This window comes from Sus scrofa, chromosome 9, assembly GCF_054392235.1.
Source record: "Sus scrofa isolate SSC_HxYL_T2T_F1_AM1 chromosome 9, Sscrofa_HxYL_maternal_Yorkshire_Landrace_v2.0, whole genome shotgun sequence".
NCBI lineage: Eukaryota > Metazoa > Chordata > Mammalia > Artiodactyla > Suidae > Sus > Sus scrofa.
In genome coordinates this window covers 130,292,450-130,310,444 of record NC_139391.1, presented here as the reverse complement: position 1 = coordinate 130,310,444, position 17,995 = coordinate 130,292,450, and the positions used below count along the sequence as shown (strand labels likewise).

At 46.8% G+C, this 17,995-nt stretch overlaps 2 long non-coding RNA genes across 6 annotated transcripts in view; one reads left to right on the top strand and one right to left on the bottom strand.

The window, feature by feature from the left end:
- LOC106505031 (uncharacterized) overlaps positions 1–17,995 on the bottom strand; it is a 250,221-nt gene that overhangs the window by 110,441 nt on the left and 121,785 nt on the right. The window lies entirely within an intron of this gene.
- Positions 915–17,790, top strand: LOC110255527 (uncharacterized). 3 transcript variants are annotated; one of them, XR_014816512.1, is made up of 3 exons: positions 915–1,869; positions 3,526–3,644; positions 16,251–17,790. It is a non-coding gene; the product is annotated as an uncharacterized LOC110255527 (long non-coding RNA). The 3 variants fall into 3 exon arrangements; XR_014816511.1 differs by having other exon boundaries at positions 3,462–3,644; XR_014816510.1 differs by lacking the exon at positions 16,251–17,790 and having other exon boundaries at positions 3,462–5,611.

Below are 17,995 nucleotides of genomic sequence, written 5' to 3'. Positions count from 1 at the left end.
CCGCATCTGCGACCTACACCACAGCTCATGGCTACGCCAGATGCTTAACCTGCTGAGCGAGGCCAGGGATCGAACCCACAACCTCATGGATACTCAGGTTCATTTTCTTCTGAGCCACAACAGGAACTCCCCAAATAGTCTTTTTACTGTGTTGTTAATTGTGCTCCATCTTCCAATGAACTAACACAGTCTTGCAAAAATGCTCAGAAAATCTGCAAATATGAACTACTTGAGAAAGACGCAGGCACTAACTGGTTAGAAAGAAGAAATCAACGCCTAGAAGAAATAAGGACTGCCTTTTCCTTCGTGTTCAGGGTCTGTGTGTAAGGCTGGTGTATAAAGTGTCAGCGAAGGGCACCCAGGAGCCCTTTCCTAATGATCCCAAACAAATCGCAGGGAGCAAACAAGGCGTGGTTCTGGCTAATAAACAAGGTCGTAAAGTGAATCCACCAATTTCCAAGCTACCATTGTGTGGGGGGAGAGTTCTTCTTTACGAACTAAATGCATTAACTTTTATGGCAGCTGATTTCCTTCTGAGAGCTGTGTTGCATCCCATTTATCAAACGGGGTCTACCTTGAGGTGCGTGCGCGTTATGTTACTAAGAGAGAGAGAGTTCGTCAGGATGGCGCAAATTTTAAAACGTGGCTCACCTGTGGGGAGGAATAAATGAGATAAATGGGGTGATCAGAGAAAGGAAGCAGTTTACTCAATCCTCTGTGTGTGTGTGTGTGTGTGCGTGTGCGTGCGTGCGCACGACAAGGAGGCAGGAGTGTAAACAGCAGAGGGGACAGAGATCAGCCAGTAGGTAAACGCTGGTGACCTCGAGGGCTTAGCCCAGGAGCACACGGGTCAGGGCTACCACTGAGGTAATGCATGCACAATGCACATAAAGCAGTAGCTGAGAGTCTCTGTTGTCCTGGGACTGGCGCTCTGTTTAGGAAGACAGATTACACCCCCGGAGCGATGCCATGGCATGCTCTCTGGGCTACTTGGGCCAAAGGAGTTACCGTCCTGACATCGCAGGAGCTCAGAGATGTGCCGTGGGCTGCAGTATTTGGGGAGAAAGAGGTGCTATTGAGCTGGGCTCTGCAGAGTAGTGCTGCGTGGTTGGCTGGATGAAAATGCATGTGAAGAGATGTCACAGAGGTAGAGGGATAAGACAGATAAGGTGGCTCTGCGGATTCTGGGACATCCACGAATCCCCTGCATGGCCACAAATTATTCCATCTTTTCCCTTGCAAGAAACAATGTCGTCTGTAAAGGAAGATGATTTGAATGAACATAAAGAGAAGACCAAGGGCCAAGGAGGCCTTCTAGAAATCCTGAAAAGAACAATTCTATTGTCGTGCTGGCTTTCTATTACTTCTATGAATATGTTTGCTATGTCAATGCCAAAGACATGAAAGAGGGAAAACACAGGCTCTCGTAATGACAGTCGCCTATGGAAACAGCTGTGAGAGCCATCACGCCCAAGAACTTAAAGAGAGCTATGACATCATCCTCTGAGTTTTGAATTCCCTTCCGTCACAGCATAAAATATTTTTAAAAGCAATTTCTGGACATCTACTTAGGAGGAGGCTTCGGGTCAGGAGTCATGCTAAGGAATGAGTCATGACGCACCAGGACAAGTCCATTCACATGTTGGTCTTTGCGGTCCTTTTGCTCTGTTGCCAACACAGGCCTCCCTGCCATCACACGGACAGAGGGAAAAATGATAGCCTGGGAAATGATGACAACATCTTCTGAAAGTGTCAAGATCCCGGAGGTCATTCCTGGACTTGCTGCGTGGTTTTCATCTTCCTAATGAGCAACACCTTCTTAGGAAGCAGGCAGGAGCGGATGTCCTCCGTCTGTAAGTCCTATTAAAGGTGAGTTCAGCATCAACTCCTCGGCCTTTTAAGGTACTACTCTCCTTCTCTTCATTTGCAATGTCCATGGGCACAAAACCCAAGTCATGATCTTATCCTTTGGCTCTCTTCCCTCAGCCACAGGGCAACCTCTGCTAACTCATCATGGAGCAGGGCCTGTCATCTATGGAGAGGCCGAAGCCAGTAACACAGACTCCTGTAGTTATTTCGCTGCAGTTCCTGCTTCTCTCATTTCTACTCCCTCAGCATTTCTCCTGCCTGTCCCTCCCCCCGCCCCCATCCCTACTGCCATCGATCGGGTCTCACCATTGCACAACGGGAATATTACAACATCTCCTAACTGGCCTCCTTGGCTCTCCTGTAACTTCTTCTCCATGAGGAATCAGGAGGTGTCATTCAAACACAATGCTGGTCATGTCACTCTCCTGGTTTAAATCTTTCCTGCTCTGAAAGTAGGGTTCAAACAAGCTGGCGTAGAAAAGTCTTCAGGATCTGACCCCTGTGGGCCTCATGAACTTTATCTTAGCACATCCTTCATGTCTTATCCCACAGTCCAGCCAGGCTGAATTGTTTTCGGGAACTCTGACTGCCCCCCACTCCTTCCTGCTCCCATGGCTTTGTTCAGGCTGCTCCTGTGTGGAATGTTCTCTTCAGTGAGAAGTACTGCCTGGCCCACAAAACCGCTTTAGTTCAAGAATTATCTATGACGTCTCTCCTATCTGCTCCCCTAAGAATAATCATTTCGAATTCAGTGCTCCCTCCAAAGCTGTTCCTTCTCTGGTATCACACATCCCACCCTGTGCTGTCTGGTTTCCCGGTCTGTCTTCCCCTCCAGGCTGAGGGTGAGGGCTGACGTCATGTTCGTCCCCGTGGTGTCTTCACTCATTTGTGTTGACAACGATGAGTTAACTGTGAGTTCTCTGTTAAACCCGGCCAGAGGAAATGCTAGAAAGATGCTGCAAGACTAGAGGAGGACGAAGGGACAGTCTCCTTCCTGTGTGCCACTTTCTGACTCCTCGTCTGCTTCCTACTCCTGGGAGGAGCATCCCAGCCCTCTTCCTCACGTTCCTGCAGCAGCAGCTGAGTCCCGTTTGCAATTTCTTCAACCCTCGCAGAACCAGCCTCGCGGTGTCCCCCAAGAGACACCAGCAGTGGGTCAGCACTCTCTCCTCAGAGGCGTAGGTCCTGGTCCCTACAGAGCCCAGCGCCTCCGTTTCTAAGTTTTAATAATTCCAACCTCTTTCCTTGCTGTCCATAGACATGAGAGCTGCTTCCGGCAGTGGCCACCTCTGTGATGCAGTCAAGTTGTCTTTACACTGTTTAGTGACCTAGTTGATAACATAGCTGGTTAACAATTCTTTTTATTAATCTATTAAAACTTTCTGACCTCATCCTGATGGATACAGTCACCGAACCAAAGAAATTCTTTAACATGAGAGTGTCTGATTCAGATTTCTTCCTGTAACAACGCTGCTGGGTTAAAACCCATTTTATAAATATGGCGCCATCACATCAACGCTTACCCCCAAAACATGTGTTGAATTTGTAATGTTTTTGCCCATCACTTACTTCGGTAACCCTTTTTTTTCTAGGTGTTAAATGCGACACCATTGATTCAGAGGACCCTGGCTAATTTATGCTGGTCACTTCCTGCAGGATCCAGATCAAACTCTTTGTGCCTGGCCCTACCTTGGACCAACCGTGCTCCTGCTTCTCATTCCAGTCCTGCTGTGACAGGGGCCACCATCTGGAGCATCTGACCACGTACTCTACCGGTTTGTCATTTGCCTGCGTTTTCTGCCCTTTTCTCCCCAGCCACCCCCCACCCCCAACTATGGACAGGAGTATTTCATGTATTCCTAGGAATCCCCCACTGCTCGGTAAGTGTTATACAAACAAACAAACGAAGGAATGAAGCGGAAAATCAGGCAAAGGCAAAACCCACTTGACCTATGTCACCAGGGTTTATTGAGTGGGAGGCCTTGAGCACAACAGCACTTGATAAATGTTACCGATCGATCTTTCACTGGTGCAATTTATGACCCAGTCTCTCATGACCCCTTCTGACTTCGCTATAATTTTGCTATGGTTATTGGATCTAAATCTCTTAGAGGAAACATTAAGTTCTCCTGATGGCGACAGAGGCAGTCATAGAAGGAGGAGCATGAATTTGGAATCAGAAAAACCTAGGTTTAAATGCTGATACGGCCACTCATGACCTGTATGACCTCAGATAAGTTACTTAACCTCTCAGAGTCTCCATAGCTTCACCTGTAAGTTGGAGTTAAAATAATAAGCACTTGCTATATGCCGGATATATTCTCAATGTCAAAACATACAAATTAATATATACCCTCACAATAACCTTCTGAGGTACATACTATTGTCACATCCAGTTTACAGACAAGAAGACCAGTCTCAGGTGAAACAGCTTGCCTATAATCACTAACTAGGAATTCTTAGGGTTCAGGTATAGACCCAGGTGGTCTAGACTCCAGAGCCCGGCTTCCCAACCACCTGCTCTGTTGCCTCTTTCTTTCGTGATTACTGGAATCTCATTCAATGAGCTAATAATATGTATTGAGGGTGTGGCCCATACTAAGGGCTACATAAATGACTCTATTCTGGCATCCAGGAAGGAAATTCAGAAAAAGTGTGGATTCAACAACTTAGGTTCAGATTAGATTTACCATTGAAATGACTGGGCTGGTACGAACAGTTATTTTTGTTTCGAGCAATTTGGCAAAAAAAAAATCTCTGCCTCAAATAGTAGCAGAACATTTTCCTGCCCTGCTCAGTGGTCAACTTGGTGGAAGGCATTTGGTTCTGCAATGTTTATTCCGTGTTGTGTTGCTAAGGAAAAGGTGATGCAGTCAGATAGAAAGGCATGAGATGAAAGCTGAGCCATGCAGAGGCGGCTTCCTGAGCAAGCCCTCCCTAAAATAGCACACACTCTCCTGTAGCCTGCTTACGTGTCTCCCAGCACCTAGCCTTACCTGGCGGAATATATTTATTTCTTTATGTGTTATCTGCCCTCCCACAAAAATAGAGGCTCCATAGGGCTAGAATGTTACCTGTGCAGTTCCCTGCTGCGTGATTTTTGCCTTAAACAGTGTCCTGCTGAGAGTGGATTTTCAGTAAGTCCTCATCGAATGAGCAGGGGACAGGGTCCAGTTTTCTAGTAAGCACAGTTTTCGTGTGTTATTTTCCATACCCATTTCGGATAGGAATTGAAGATACAATCTTAACATGTAACTAAGAGAAAGCCGGTCCAGACCCAGGGCAGAATCAGAGGCTGTATTTCCTCGAGTGCTTGAGCACAGGGTGTGGATTCAGATGGGGCAGCCAGACCAGAGCTCTCAGAGGAGGCCTCACTGGAGGGCAGACCAGAATGGAATATGGAAGTGGTGTTGCTGATACTACCATGATTAAGGGCCAGCTTGAGACACCCCTTTGAGAATTCAGTGCCAGGAAAAATGTTGTCTCTCCTGAAAATGCAGTGAAGACTAACTGACTGGGTGCTGTACTTTTTGCTTTGGCTGCTTGGAAGTTTGGAACTGAAGCTAATATTTAGTAATAGCAGTGATAGTGACCTTGGCTATGGTTTTAGAATCTCTTTCTGATCTATACATACATATTCGAGTCACAGACTTGGTCCATCACTTACCAACTGTATAACTTTGGGCAAGTTAATGAACTTTTCTGAGCCTTGCTTTCCTATATAAAATAAATATTAACCTAATTCACAGCTTTTATGAATTTGAAATGAGACAAGCCATGTACTGAGGAGCGTACATGGAAGGGATGCCATGAGTGTTAGCTGTCAGTACTAATGGCCAAATAAGATACCAAAACTATGCTCCAGATGTATCTTCCAATTCACAGAAAGAGCCACGTTAACTTTTCAGGTTAAAAGTTATATTTTAAAGAGCCACGTTAACTTTTCAGTTTAAAAGTTATATTTTCAGTATAAAAATGTTTACCAATCCTCCAAAAGTTTAAGGTGAACCATATGAAATAATCGATACTCAACTCTTTTTGACTAATTTCAATGGCAATAGCTCTTCATGGCTCAGTATTTCCAGTGTGGTACCGTTGGTCACTGCCCACCAGAGGCAAATTCCTTGGATTTCCTGTGTCCACTCCAAGCTCCTTCCTCTCAGCCAGCTTGTTCATTTACACCTGTTTATAATGTATGCCCTACTTACTCCCAGAAACAACCCAGGAAGGTTCCATTCCTGTAAGAACATGGCTGTCTGTGCAGTTCATTTGACAATTAATCACCCACTGCCTTATGACAAATCCTCTGTTGCCTTGAACTCTTATGCAAATATTGTACTGGACTTAGCTTTTACAGGCCAAACGCTATTATCAGGGATAGAGAACAACCAGGCCACCTCCGAAGCAGTGGGAAAGTTGTGGGGCACTGGCTTAAGTAGCTGCAAACAGGAGACTGGTGAAGAGGAGACACAAGAGCCACAGGCCAGTGAGCTGTCACCAGCATCCGGATGGACAATGGGCCCGAGGGAGAGAAAGGACTTGTTCTCCTCAAATTCAAGATGTGAAGAAGTAGGATCCACCAGGAGGCTCTTGAGCGAGACGGTGGGTGGAAGGGACCTCGACAACAAAGGAAATCTGAGGCGTGTGGTTGCTCCTCGCCTCTGTTAAGAAGAAATGAGAGGTGGGACCAAGCTGGCAGAGGAGTAAGACATGGTGTTCACCTTCTCCCACAAACACATCAAACAAACAAACAAACAAACAAGCAAAAAACCTACATGTAGGAGTTTCCGTCATGGCGCAGTGGTTAACGAATCCGACTAGGAACCATGAGGCTGCGGGTTCAGTCCCGGCCCTTGCTCAGTGGGTTAACGATCTGGCGTTGCCATGAGCTGTGGTGTAGGTTGCAGACGTGGCTCGGATCTTGCGTTGCTGTTGCTCTGGTGTAGGCCAGTGGCTGCAGCTCCGATTGGACCCCTAGCCTGGGGACCTCCATATGCCGTGGGAGCGGCCCAAGAAATAGCAAACAAACAAACAAACAAAAAATCTACATGTAGAAAGATTCACATAGAAAATCTACTGAACCCTGGCAGAAGACTTTAACCCCACAAAAGGGGAAAAAACCCTCCACATAACTGGGTAGAAAAGGAAAAAGAGAGAGAGGAGTTCCTGTTCGTGGCTGAGTGGTTCATAAATCTGACTAGGAACCATGAGGTTGCGGGTTCAATTGCTGGCCTTGCTCAGTGGGTTAAGGATCTGGCGTTGCTGTGAGCTGTGGTGTAGGTTGCAGATGTGGCTTGGATCCCGCATTGCTGTGGCTCTGGCGTAGGCTGGTGGCTACAGCTCCAATTAGACCCCTAGCCTGGGAACCTCCATAGGCCATGGGAGGGGCCCTAGAAAAGGCAACAAGACAAAAAAAAGAAAAAAGAAAGAGAGGGAGGGAATGAGAAGAGAAAAAAACAAGGAATCAGGCTGAACCAGCACTCCTCAGAGGGAGCTGTGTAAGGGGAAAGGGACCTGAACCCTGGGAAGGCACCTAACTGATGGGGAGACCAGCTGGGACAGAGGGACATCAAAACCTCAGAGAAAAGCACAGCAGCCACACTGAGGAGGGCAAAGCAGAGAGAAAGCTGCACAAACCATCAGAATCACTGCCCTGGACACCACAGCCTCAGACACTCAGGTGGGGACTGGGCACTGAGACTCAGGCTCCGGTGATCAGTTTCAGGGAGAGGACTAGGCTTGGTTGTGTGGGGACAGCCTGAGGGCCCAGGGAGCAGTGAGCCATGGGCTGTGAAGTGGAGTGCCACAGCTGAGGGAACCCAGGAGAACCCTGGGACTGCAGGAGAAGCAAGGCACCACTGTTGGGGAGAGTGAGAGGAGGAGGGGAGGACCCCATAGGAATATCTTTCTCTGCCCACACATAGGCTCTTGGGTGGCAGGGCGCCTCTCGTGCAGGTTATGGGCAGCAGGGCACCTCTTGCAAGGGCTAAGGGCAGCAGAGCACCTCTTGCATGGACTACAGGCAGCAAGGCACCCCTTGCATGGGCTACAGGCAGCGGGGGTAAACAACCCCAGCCATCTCAGACTCGAGAGCTGGGCACAATTTGCCACCACAAGGGGTCCATGAATAGGCACCACCTGCAGCCCCAATCACCTCACGGATTGGCGCAGAGGAGGGCAATGCACTTCTCTGGGAATGTGCATGCCCTGCTGCTGCCACTGCCAAATGCTCTGGGCCCTGCCTACACCTGCCTGAGGGTCACTGCTACTTCCCAGGGCCCTGCAACAAGGAGCAGCCAGTGCTACCTCCCCAGAGGTCCTCACCACTGTCAAGAGCCCCATAACCAGGCACTGGCTACTAGCCCTGTCTATTGCATCCATCTCCCTGGAAGCATGTGCAGGCTCTTCACCAGCATGAGGATAACAGCCTGCACGCACGGAGAAAAGAAGACAGCAGGCATCCAAACCAAAAGCAGCCCTCATGCCAAAAAAAAAAAAAAAAAAAAAAAAAAAGTAAACACAAAATACTCAAGGGCACTCTTGCATATAAATAGCCCTCCAAGACTACAGTAGTGGTTTTTCCAAAATTCACAGAAAAAGAAAAATATAAGCAAAATGAAGAAGCTTAGGAACCATTCCTAGTTAAAGAATAGGAGAATTCACCTGAAGGAGCAAAGAGTCAAACAGACCTCTGCAGTCTAACAGACACCAAGTTCAAAAAGGAGAGAGTGAAAATACTGAAGGAATTAAGAGTGAATATGAAGGAATTAAGAGCAGATATGAACAGCAATGCAGATTCCTTTAGAAAGAAATTAGAAAATAGGAGTTCCCGTCGTGGTGCAGTGGTTAATGAATCCGACTAAGAACCATGAGGTTGCAGGTTCGATCCCTGCCCTTGTTCAGTGGGTTAAGGATCCGGCGTTGCCGTGAGCTGTGGTGTAGGTTGCAGATGCGGTTCGGATCCCGCATTGCTGTGGCTCTGGCATAGGGCCAGTGGCTACAGCTCCGATTTGACCCCTAGCCTGGGAATCTCCATATGCCGCAGGAGCGGCCCAAGAAATAGAAAAAAAAAAAAAAAATATATATATATATATATATATATATATATGGAGGAGCCAAGAAAAATTAGAAAATTCATTTGCAGAGAAACAAGCTGAGTTAAAGGCACTGAAGAGCAGAATGAATAATGCAGAGGAAGGAATAAGTGACTTGGAAGATAAAATAATGGCAATCACCCAATCAGGAGAGCAGACAGAAAATCAAATGAAAAAAGATGAAAGCAATTTGAGATCTATGGGATAACATAAAGTGAGTCAATCTATGCATAACAGGGATTCCAGAAGGAGAAGAAAAAGAAAAGGTGATAGAAAATATATTGGAAGAAATTATGGCGGAAAAGTTTCCAAATCTAAAGAAAACACATATCAAGATACCGTGGCTGTGGGGTAGGCTGGCAGCTACAGCTCCGATTCAACCCCTAGCCTGGGAACCTCCCTATGCGGCATGTGCAGCCCTAAGAAGACAAAAATAAATAAATAGGAAAAAAAGAGAAAGAAATGAGAGGCTTGGTAAGGAGTCATAGTAAGGGGTAGCACTACAGATCAATATAAGTGTACTTTCTAGACACTTAGCTGGCAAAGGTTGACTACTGCTGGATCAGAAGATGCTGTTTTTCCAACTTTTGCCTTGCTTTCTAGTTTCTAGACTGTTCACTCTCCAGGGGGAGGGAATGTGTTCAATCTGTTTGTGTGCCCGCCACCAGGTCTACCCAGTGGTAAGAACGCTCCAAGTGCCTAAGAAAGGCTGCTGGGGTGATAACCTGGTGTATCCCAGTCTTTCTACCTGACAGAGCATAATGGTGCAAGAAGGACAGCGAATCCTCATAGTTATGATAATTATGGATAACCATAGCAGCTGGGTGCCTCACGCTGTGTGAGGTTCTGTGTCTTTTGACCTCGGCTTGAGGCTTGAAGGGTATACCTGACATAGCTGAATATAAAAGCATCATCACCATAATTCATGTTTGTGGAGTATGCTTTCCATACAGTACTCAGGATCTTGTTCAACCTTGCATCAGAGATGAGATGGGTACTATCATTCTCAGTTTAAGGAAGACGCAAGGCTCAGAGAGGTTAGGGAACTTGCCTAAGGCCACACAGCTAGTAGGGGCAGGCAGCAATCTAGGATTCTGACTTCTGTCCCTAGCTTTGAATAACGTTCCTCTCATGAACGCTCCCAGAAAGCCATGTCCACAGAGGCGGAGGGGCCAGGGGCAGGGGTGAGGAAAGGGGTGGGCGTGTGACTTGTCTCCCTGTTGAGTGGTATTTTCAGGTGTGTGCATTGCTCCCAGACTGCTCCGCGCATTTGTCCTTGCTTTCCACGGAGCAGATGCGCCTCCTCCCCAACCCATCTCAAGGGCCGTGGAGCAGAGAATGAGAAGGTAAGCTCAGGCCCAGGAAGCTTCTGATGGGACAGGAACCTAGCTGGGCTGCAAAGGGCAGCACCAGGGAGCAAGGAGGGCCGGAAGGCTACATGGAGGCAGGCAAGACGATCTCAGGATTCGGTCTCAGCCTCTGACCTTAGAACCTGTCACCTACATCTTGAACAGATCTCTGTTTAGCCCCTAGCTTCACTCACTCTGGTGAGTCTGCCTCGGCCACACGTGGCCCCTGGCTTAGCAATGCTACATATGTTCCTCCTAATTAATATGTAACGCAGCGTTTCATGGCACTTCCCGGGCAGTCTCTCTGCAGAGTGAAGGGCAGATGACAAGTGAGCTTTTTGTCTTTCATATGCAGTCTAGACTGTGACATGCTCCAGTGGACAATCCAATGAGAGATGTGACCTGTGTCAGGAACATGAGCTGGCTTCCTCTTCATTCTGGAAGTTTGCTTCTTGCAGAGGGGGGCGGGGTGTAGGGGGAGTTACCAGGTGGCTCAGTTTGTCTGATGGGTGGGCACTGGGGACAGGGGGGCAAATCCCCAGAGCTGACCCAGGGGAGCAGCCCTCCTCGGTGCATTGGTAACTGGATATGAAAGACCTGTGCCTTCAAATCTCAGCCTGACACCAGATTTATCCCAGGATTTAAGCCAGTTGCCAAGTCTCTGAATACCCCTGCTTCCTCAATTGTAACGTAACTGTCCCGTTACATGTTCTGTTACTGAGTTTGTTAATAGTCCCAGGGAAGAGCTAATAAAATGAGTTGTGACACACACCAGTAAATATTAATCAAAGCTGACAAAGATGGTGGTTTTCCAAATTTAAAAGTTCCCTAGGAAGGAAAGCTTGTCTGATTTTTCTGAGTGATTTCCGTAAAGTTGGGCTGGCTCCCAGATCCTATCATGGAACCCTTTACAAAGAAAGTGATGTTTGCCTTTATTCTCTTAGTTCATCCTGCTTTTTATATTTAGATGGCTGTCTAAGGGGACACCATCAATAGCCTATTAATTGAAACTGAGAATAAGGTGTCTCTGTGTCAGGGTATAGGATTAAGCTGCAGCATTCATGTTGTGGCAGTATCAGTGGGGCACACCAGCCCGGCTGTCAGGGGAACAGATTTCATCCCACCGCAGAATGCAGTGGATCACAAACAGATCAGGAATGTTCCCGTCCAAGATGCCAGGTAACCACAGAGACAGAATGTAGCTTCTGACATATTAAAGCAGAGATACGCTCCTTGAGGAGAAACATGTACAAGAAGGTCAAAGCCTCTGTCCTCAGCTTTCTTAAAGTTCACGAAAGTCTATTGCTGCTGAATTTCAATTAAGGAATGTTTTTCCCAAGACTGGAATTATTCGTGCATTCAGCAATCTTTTATTGAACACGTCTTATGCAGTGGGCACGCCTCTCTCCTCAGCTCTGGCGATGTCAAGGATGCAAAAGACACGGTGCTTGAATTAAAGAGCACACAGGCCAGTCCGAAGGATGGACAAAAGACAGGTGATCTGAGCACATGCTGCGGAGGCCTGAGTCCGGGGTGCTGGGGGAGGCAGATGGGGGGGGCTCCAACGTGGCCGGAGGAGTGGCTTCTGGTCACAGATGACCGCTCAGCCTCACATGGTTAACTTCTCTTTCTCTCTGAAGAGATTACAACCCATGTTGTCACGGAGGGTGTCGTGAGAATAAGCCCACAATGACGCAGAAGGGAAGACGGGCCCTCAGAGGAGAGACTTTCAGCCAATCAGTGGGAGGGGGAAAGTGGATGGAGGTCCTGGGCAAGAGGAGGCTGCAGCTGCCCAGAGCTCGAGGGGTGGCTGGTGAGGGAGGGAAGGGGAGGGAGGAGACACCTGAGTGATGAGGCTCAGGAAGGCTCGGAAGGTAGAGCTTGGGCCTGATGGAGCTGAGTGCTAGCGTAGGACAGGCGGCAGGAAGCCGGAGGATTCATGGAAAGCCCTTAGGAGAGACGCTGTCCATGAGACCCCCTCCCCAGCACATGCAGCTGCCGAGTATCCATCTCCAAAGGAAACTAGGGTGTCCTTCAAAGCACCGAATGGCCCCAGAGCACAGACTGCCCTTGAAGCATTGAAAGTCCTTCTGAGGAAGGCGGGCCTATTGTATCAACATCCGAATGCAGTGGTCCTCAACCATATTTTGCCCCCCAGAGGACATTTGACAGTGTCTGGAGAAGACATTTTTGGTTGTCTGCGAGGACAACCAACTTGGGACAGGAGCTACTGGCATCTGGAAGGTGGAGGCCAGCAGTGCTGCTAAACGTCCTGCAATGCACAGGAGAGACCCATACAACACAGAAGCATCTGGCCCCAAATGTCGGTGGTGCCAAGTTTGAGAAACCCTGCTCTAACACAAAGCCCTCCAGTTTGTCAAGTTCCCCCAAACCCCAAGCAGTGCTGCATGTCCATTTCGGCAACATCACCAACGATCAACTCAATCAAGGCCCTGGCCAGTGCCTGGTGCTGTGCGAGATGCTTTATGGCGGAACCAGGAGACAGGTCACTGGGAGCACGGAGAAGTGGGGGGTTTCAGTGTTGCTTGAAAAATTCTGAGAGTGTACAACCACATTTTTTTAAAAGAAGGAAAAGAAAGCCTGAGAATTAGTTAAGAGCAAAGAAAGAGTTCCTGTGCCATGCCCGGGGTGACAAAGGGTTGACCACAATACCCATCAATGGCCAGCAGAGGGCAGCTGGGGCAACAGAGCAGGAGTAGGGGAATTTCTGCCCTTCAAGGCGACAATGCCAATAATGAGGATGCACTAGCAGAAGTCAGGAGTTCAGCTGGAATCAAACACAGGAGAAAGAGAAGATAGTTGCTCACTGACTCCAGGACAACACAGATTTCACGTGGTTGAGAGATGAGACCATGGAAAAACTGGGAACCCAGGGATGTTGGCCCAGGTGGCATTGGGCTTGGGCTGGAAAGCCAGATCCGTTGCCAGGTACTGGGCTCACAACAGAGCAAGAGGAAATCGGCCTCTGACATGCTTTCAAGGGGCAACTGGGTGCGGGTAACATTCACCTGCTCCTCTTCTCAGCCTCCACTCTGCTTCTCATGGGTCCAGTGCCTGGGATAGCAGTCAGAGGACAGCAGAAAGGACGGAGCTGCAGGGCACGCAGTGATGTAAGTCCCTCTGGAAGAGGTAAAATTCAGAGCTGCCAGGAATGTGGAAACCTGACCCTGGTTGGAAGCGGACGATTCTATGTCCCTGCCAAACAGTCTCAGGATGGCCCTGCAAAGCCAGCATCTCACTCCAGGGCAGCCTACACAGATCTCCTTTACAAATCACCCCTATCGGAACTCTTTTGTAGAAGTAAAGCAAAGAAGGCGATCCCTTTAGGGGCATTTACAGGGAGGACATGGAGCTATTCTGGGACAACACAGGTGAAATTTTGAGGACCAGTGAACAAACAGGGCCACCTCCCAGTAGTCATTTTTATCATTACTGATGATAATGGCTTACCCATTCTCCAAGTTTATTTCATGGATGTCTGAAATAGAATCAAGTCTGAACATTGCAGAAATCTCCCTTATTTACGAAGCATGAAGAGGAGAAGGTCTGAATGCCCAGGAATTTGGGCTGGAGCTGATATAACCTCCACATGCTAGGTGGGATACCATTGCTGACCTATTCTAGAAGTCCAGTAACACTGGCACACAACCACTTCAAGTGTGCAATATTCTGGTTTATTTGCTATTTTAAAAAACACTTTTTGCTTGTTATCTATCAGAACCAGAAATAATTTTCCAATACCAAAAAAAGTGGGGGGTGGGGATGAAATACATGTTATTTAAGTACTGGCCACTGCCCTAAGTACTTTTTCTATTCTGACATTTAATCCTGAGAACAGTCATTTGCGTAGTTATTATGACGCCACTTCACAGACGAAGAAGCCAGCGTTCTAAGATATCACTGTAAAAAACTAACACGTTTTTATGAAGCGCTTTCTATACCAGGAACTGAGCTATACTCTGGGGGAAACAGATAAAGTACCAGAGTCTCCCCCATGCCGGTAGGATTTGATATGCACCCGGACAATTACATATTAGAAACACTCTAATGGAAATGGGAGCTCCTGGGATCTGCCTGAAGGAGCCAGGGATGACTTCAAAGTGAGGTGACACCCACTGACTCTGGAAAGGACAGGGATTTTCCAGTCCTCCCGCCTACCTGATGTCATACCCTTGTGCTGTGGCAAAGTGAGCTTGCCAGTTTCCATGGAAATTCCCTGCAGGCTAATCAAAGCCCACTTAAATTTAAAATGGGTAGAGCCTGATATTCTCTGATGCATCCCAGTGTCTACTTCTACAAGTAGGGTTCGGTGGTCCATCATGAACCTTTGGGGGAATCCTTAAGATGGGACAAGACTGATAAAGTAGCTGACCGGCTGGCTGTCACCACCCTTTCTTCTTGTCCTGCAGCTGGAACACATGTGGGCAGTGGAATCACCTAGCTTTTTCACCTGCCCTAAATTGCTGCTACTTTGGCGGTAAAGTGCCCTGGGCACCTTCACCAGTGGTTCTCAAAGCAGCCTTGGCCAGCCCACCAGTGGTCCTGTCTGAATTTGCTCACTGGAGTGTGTATTTTGAGAGGACAGTCAAGAAAGCGAGGCTACCATAAGTGGAAAACTGGGCTGGTCCATGATGGCAGGACCTCTGCTAAGATTTCCCCAGCTATCCACATTCCCTTTCAATCATCAGTTGAAGCTAAAGGGAAAAGTCGGGGGTGCATGTGAGAGATCCAGTTTCAGTCCTGGGGGTTATGGGGAGACAGCTGCCACCATCACAGGACCAGCTTGCCATTGTGTTATTTGCCAGAAGAATATTTATTGTCAGAGCGTTCTCAAGGATATTAAAGCATGCTTCTCATCCCACTGGATTACTCCAAATAAAATGTTAATTCATAATATGCGCTCTAATGTCTTTTAAAGACTTCAAGTCAAGCACTGTTGGGAAGAAGTCTGTGTGTGGGCACAGGTACACAGTTAAGGTGGCTCGTGGACTCTGACTCTCTGGCAAGAAGAAACAGTTAAACCCCTCTTGGGCTGCCTAGAGACCTTACAGAATATTAATGTAATGAGTTCATAATAGGCAATATCGTTCATTTTAATTAGGATCTTACAGTCCCAGAAATTAAGTCGGCAAAGATCTATTAGGTCATCTGGCCTATCACCTTCCCATCCCCTCTTCAGGGCAGGATTGTTCCCCGGGGGTCTGCTCACAAATGCAAGCTTCCGTCACACTGAAATGACTGTGGCTACGAGGGTTACATCACCTCCCTTGGGAACCTACTACATGGTCTAATGGATTTCACCATGATTATTTTTGTTCCCCAAAGATTCAGCCGAAATTTCTCTTTGCTGGAGTTTGGCACATTCTTCCTCATTAGGTACCCTCAGAGTCAGAAAAGTCACAAAAATGACAGTGAGAAAGACCAGGTCTCTATTTTCTACTTGTGAGCAATAAAGATGGTAATGTTGGCCCAGGCCGCTTCCTCAGTTCCACATTTATAAGTGAGCTAGGACGTCACTCATTGCCTTTAGCCGTGTAGGACACCCTCCTTTTCTCATCAAAGGAATCCGCAGACTCACCAGGGTGGGGCCAATTTTGAGTTCCCCTGGTGGTGGTATATCTGCCATGATTCACACCATCCTACCTCGTCTGACGTCGCTCCCCGTGTAAACGACGATACAGTTGCTGACATTCAAGATGCTCTCTATCTGCTGAACGGCGTCCATCGTTCTGGCTTTGGGGGAGGGACCCTAAGGCTTTACCTTCATTAGCACCATTGCCAACCAGTTAAGCTCCCTGGTCCATATTACATTTCCTTGGAATGACACCCAAGGCATCTTAGAATTCCAAGCCAGCCAAGTGAATAAAGCAGTTTGGATCCTCCTTCTGACATATATTTCACATGTGTGTGCATGCAGGTACAGAGAGGAGCAGCAGCACCAGAGAAGGAAGTGAAGGAGAAATAGCAGCAAGGCTGCAGAAGAAAATACACCCGACATGGATAATCTTCTATTGATGAAGGAGAATTGTGTCCTCTGCATGGTGGGACTGTGACTCATTAGAGCTCCTGAATTAAAGAGGAAGGTCTCCCTGCTGATTCTGCTTCCTTGGGTTTGTTGGTGGTTATTATTATTCCCTAATATAAGAAAGACAGCAGTGCCCTACTCTGAGAGAGGATCATTCTTCTGGGCATCACATGCTGCTGAAAAAAATCCACTCATGAATTCGGAGCACAGCCAGGACTAAATTGTAGCTCCTCGCTGTCCTGCAAGAAATGGTCCCTAAATGTAATTCCCCTGAATGATTGGACTAGATGGCAACTCAGGCTGAGTGAGATGGATGAGATGGAAATGACTCTCCAAGTATGATTTAATGACAGAAAGGGCACAGTGTATATGATCGGGCATATTCTCTTTCCCAACACAGGTCCATTCATCCATTCATTCTTCCCTTCTTTCCATCTTCATTTACTGCATGCCCTTCTGCAGCCGGGCCCTGGGTGCAGTACTAAGGATACCTCTCCTGGGCTGTTGGAAGGAAGTGGCAGGTCATACATCAGTGCCTGAACAGCAAACCATTAGACTTTCACCTTCCTTTGTGGTGGAAGGGAAAGCCCATTTTAAATCTCTTAAAATGGATTATGAAATTCTATAAGGATGTACCAAGTGAGAGAAAATAACACAAGGAACCCTCATCTGCCCATCATCTACCTCTATCAAATCTCAACATTTTGAGTGATTTGCTTTAGGTTTTTTTTTTTTTTAATGTAAAAGATGACAACTATAATTGAAATCATCCAGGTAGCCCACCTTTAAGCTACCCTCAGGTAGCCATCATCATAAATTGGTGTTTATCATTCACATTCATGTTTTATACTATGCTTCACAACATGTGTCTTAAGAATAACAAGTAGGACTCTTTTATATACTTTCAAGCTTTATACAAATGGTATCCTGTTATACCTGTTCTTCTGTAGTTTGCTTTTTACATTCATTATGTTTCTGAGATATGTTTATGTTAATATCCATTCATTTCAATTCTTATGTAATATCCCATGGTATTATTATAATACTATAACTTATTTAACCAAGCTTATGGTCATATAGGTAGTTTCCCCTTATTGTGTGCTATTACGAACAACATTGCAATCTATGGTCTGTAAATCTCCTGTTTCATGATATGCCGTTATGGTTTCCATAGATTATATGCCAGGAAGCAGAGTCTCTAGCTCACAGCGATTACCACCGGGAACAAAGCCATATGGGAGAAGTTTCATCTCTCCACACCTTTGCTCACACTTATTATGATCATAATTCTAAAATTTTGGTCACCGTATGTGTGACTGGGTCACCTTGCTGCACAGTAGAAAATTGACAGAACACTGTAAACTGGGTATAATGGAAAAAATAAAAATCATTATAAAGCAAATAAAATAAAATAAAATTTTGGCCACCTTGATAAGTGAGTAATGGTATTTTTTGGTTGTTTTGATTTATAGTTTATTAGCTGGGAGGACCTGGAGCATCTTTTCATGTGTTTATTGGCAATTATTGTTTGCCTTTTTTTTTTTCCCTTAAGGAGTTGTAGTTTCTTTTTAAATTCTGGATACTAGGCCTTAATCAAGTATCTGTATTTCCAATATTTTCTCCATGTCTCGGGCTTA